This window comes from Macrotis lagotis, chromosome 7, assembly GCF_037893015.1.
Source record: "Macrotis lagotis isolate mMagLag1 chromosome 7, bilby.v1.9.chrom.fasta, whole genome shotgun sequence".
NCBI lineage: Eukaryota > Metazoa > Chordata > Mammalia > Peramelemorphia > Peramelidae > Macrotis > Macrotis lagotis.
In genome coordinates, this window is record NC_133664.1 from 54248410 (window position 1) to 54252193 (window position 3784).

At 47.3% G+C, this 3784-nt stretch overlaps 1 pseudogene; it reads right to left on the reverse strand.

The window, feature by feature from the left end:
* Window positions 1-2775: 2775 nt before the first annotated feature.
* LOC141493678 (ceramide synthase pseudogene) lies at window positions 2776-3573 on the reverse strand (annotated as a pseudogene).
* Between the last annotated feature and the right edge of the window lie 211 nt (window positions 3574-3784).

Below are 3784 nucleotides of genomic sequence, written 5' to 3' on the forward strand. Positions count from 1 at the left end.
CTGAAGAGATGGTGAAGAAGGATAAAAACATTACTTATACAAAAATATTTATAGCAGCTCTGTTTGTGGTGGCAAAGAATTGGAAATCAAGTAAATGTCCTTCAATTGGGGAATGGCTTAGCAAACTGTGGTATATGTATGTCATGGAACACTGTTGCTCTATTAGAAACCAGGAGGGATGGGAATTCAGGGAAGCCTGGAGGGATTTGCATGAACTGATGCTGAGTGAGATGAGCAGAACCAGAAAAACACTGTACACCCTAACAGCACATGGGAGTGATGTTCAACCTTGAAGGACTCACTCATTCCATCAGTGCAACAATTGGGAGCAATTTTGGGCTGTCTGCAAAGGAGAGTACCATCTGTATCCAGATAAGGAGCTGTGGAGTTTGAACAAAGTTCAAGGACTATCCCGTGCAATTTAGAAAAACACAGATATCTTATTGTCTGATCTCTAAGGATATGATTTCTCTCTCATCACACCCAATTTGGATCAAGGTACAACATGGAAACAAAGTAAAGACGGACAGATTGTTTTCTGTGGGGGGGAGGGAAGTAAGATTGGGGGGAAAATTGTAAAACTCAAATAATATCTTTAATAAAAATTAATTTAAAAAAATAAATAAAAAATAAACCAAATGACATATATCTGATATCAGAATATTTGGTCATCTGGATTACTTAGCCAAGCAAAGGATTATTAGTGATCTTCAGACAGATAAGGAAGATTGTGCTTTTGTCACATACCTATGAATTTGATGATTTTTGCTCCCTTAGTAGGAATTCACCAGTGTTTCTCCATTGTTAGAAGTCAACATAGTGAAGAGGTACTGGTTTGAAGTACATCCTTGCAAAGTGTCTGTATGATTTAGATTGACCTTCTTGGTTTTTATTATTTTGATTTATTAAAAAATATGTCCATTTCTCAAAGGCCTCCAGGCACATGTTTAAAAACAGGAAAATGACAAGTTAAATTGAAACCAACAGATGAAAGTTAACATTATCCTATAAAAATGAAAAAAAAATGCAAACAGCTCTTACTGGAAGGAGAGAAGTAAATTAAAAGGATTAGACTTTCTAAGGATCAGCAGTGAGGACTCTCCCAGAAGAGGGTTTACGATTATTGCAACAGCCCTTGAAAATGACTTGCTGATTGTTTTAATCAGAATTTCTCCCCTATCACTCTTGTCTACCCACATCTGATCAGGATTCCTCTATAATATCCTCAACAGAAAGTGTTCCAATCATCAGATGAAAGCTATAGTGATATTCATTGCCTTCTAAGGTAGCTAATTTCCTTTTGTACATTAATAATGAGAGATTTTTCATTTTTTTCTCGCACCAAATATTGTTTGGTTTATTCATCCTCCTCCTAATCACCATCCTCTACCAGCTCTACATCCACATGTAAGACCCTGCCACCCCCCAGGACCCTCAACTCCCACCCTCTCCCCACAGTATCACAAATTTCATTCTGTTGCCTATTCTAAGGGATCCCAATTGATGCCTGGGGAGAAACGGCCATTCTTAACTTATAATTCATTCTTGTGTTCTGTAGGAGTGGCCAAAAATGTTCCTAAGGAGGACAATCCATCTCTGCTCACAGCTCCTCGACAGCCTCAATTCATCCACTCCACAAATTAAATAAAAACTACTAATTTCCTACTATGTTCATTCTACTAAGAGCATGTTCTCTTTCTTCCCATATTTCCAATGCCCTCTCCCCCCAGCCCCTGCTCTCTCCAGTAACTTGTGTCCCATTCCTCCCTGCCCTCTCCCCCAAATAATTGAGATGAGGCCCTAGTGACATTCACGCTGATCTCATCTTTATTAGCGGTCTTTATATAGCGCCTCCCAAGGTTCCCCCTGCTCCTGGATCTGGAGGAAGCCTCAAGAGGTCTGTAGCACCGGGGACAGGTGGGAGAGGGCAAGAAGGCCAAATTATATAGCCTGAAGGAATGAGTGCAAGAGCCCTTCCCCCAGTTTCCCCCAAGTGGGGCACTCAGCAATGAAGAGGCCGGGCCAGGTGGTGGTGTGTGGCCTGTCAGTGTCTGCCTCCCCGTAAGAAACTAATACAAACCTGGGGAAATAAATAAAATTCCTAAGGGTCTGGAAAGATGCTGGGCTGCCTGTGTAGGAGAGGAGCCAGCTAGCTCTAAGGGGTAGCCAACCTATACCCTGGTTAGAGGTACCTCTCCCACCCAGAGGGAATGCATGAGCTTAGGAGCTGCCTTCCCCTAGACTACAGCATATGGGGAAGGGAAATAGGCGTGTCCTTGGCAAAAAGGAGAGGGCCCTTCTCTAGATTATTTACTCCTTGATCCTCTATAATCCCTGCTAGTCTCCCCCCTAGTCCATCCTATTCTAAATTGCTGTGGAATAGGGCACCTTCCTTTTTAATTTCCCTCCTTTAGGCCCCCTGCAGATTACAGTTGGGGAAAAAGGGTATCCCTGGGGTTATATATGCAGGAGGGTGCCTCCTAATTTCCACTTTCTTACTTTCTTAGTTCCTACACAAAGGAGATTGTTGGCCCTTCCAAACCCTCTGTCCCTCAGTCCCGGGCACCCTGAGGACAAGAGAGGTAGCTGTTTCTTACAAGCCTGCTCCCTGTTCCCTCCCTTTTACCGTCATATAGGGAGAAGCTTCCCCCCCACTTCTCCATCCCTAGCCTCCAGGCCTAGGACCACTGGAGAGGCCCCTAGTTTCCCATCCCGACCCATCAGGCCCAGAGCCCAATTCCTGGAGGAATGGGCGCCCCAACCCTCTCCCTCTCCTCAGTCCCGGGGCCCATCGTCAAGTCCAGGGGGCTGACGGGGGACTGGAGGGGTGGGTCCCTGAGGCCTAAAGAGGCGACATGCTCCCCGGCAGATGAGGAAAAACCAGTAGAGCTGTGGAGCAAGCAGCAGGGCGGCCCCCAGGTTGACATGGGCTGGTATATTGAGGGGTACAGAGAGCAAGGGCAGGCCTGCGTGCTGCCCGTAGGCCCAGTACAGGGAAGGGAACAGCAGCACTCGACAGCACAGAAAGCTCAGCAGCATCCAGGGACCATTCACTCTGTGCAGCAGGGTGTGTTGCTGCTTGTACCGGATGAGGATCTTGCCTGGGCAGACAAAGGGTGTGCTGACTTCTGCCATCAACATGCAGCCCAGAAAGAAGTCCCCCTTGCCTTGGCGCCACACCACGGATAGTGGAACACAGACCAGCACCGTGACTGCATGGTGCAGCACCATGTGCAGGTAGCCTCGGGCCACAGCCCAAGTGCCTCCTGGGGGGCCAGCCCCTCCCTCATCCTTGTGCCAGTGACGCAGGAACATGGCGTAGATGTCATAGATGAAGTAGGGCACTGCTGAGGATAGCCAGTGCTGGTCATCCATGACATGGTTGCAGGAGGTGGAGACAATGTAGCCGGCTGTGGAGGCCACAATAGCTTGGACTGAGGACACTAGCCTGGCTGAGACAATGACCGCGGCCTCCTCCCAGCACAGCTGGGGCAGCCTCTGGACCGTGTTCTTGGAAAGGAGGAAGAGCCCCGGGAACACAACCCCCCCAGCCACCCTCGGGGACAGCATCATGGCTCAGGGATTTGGGGCAGGGAAGAATGGGTAGAGCAATAAGCACTGGGGAAGCTGAGGCCTGTGAGGAGTTAAGAGATGTTGAAGGAGAAAGAGAGAAAGGGGGTTTGGTTAAGGGACAGAAGTAGTGATGAAGGGAGAGAAGAATTAAGAAAAGAAAGAATATAGACAGGAAGGACACAAAGAGGATAGGATGGGGAGAGAGGAAATA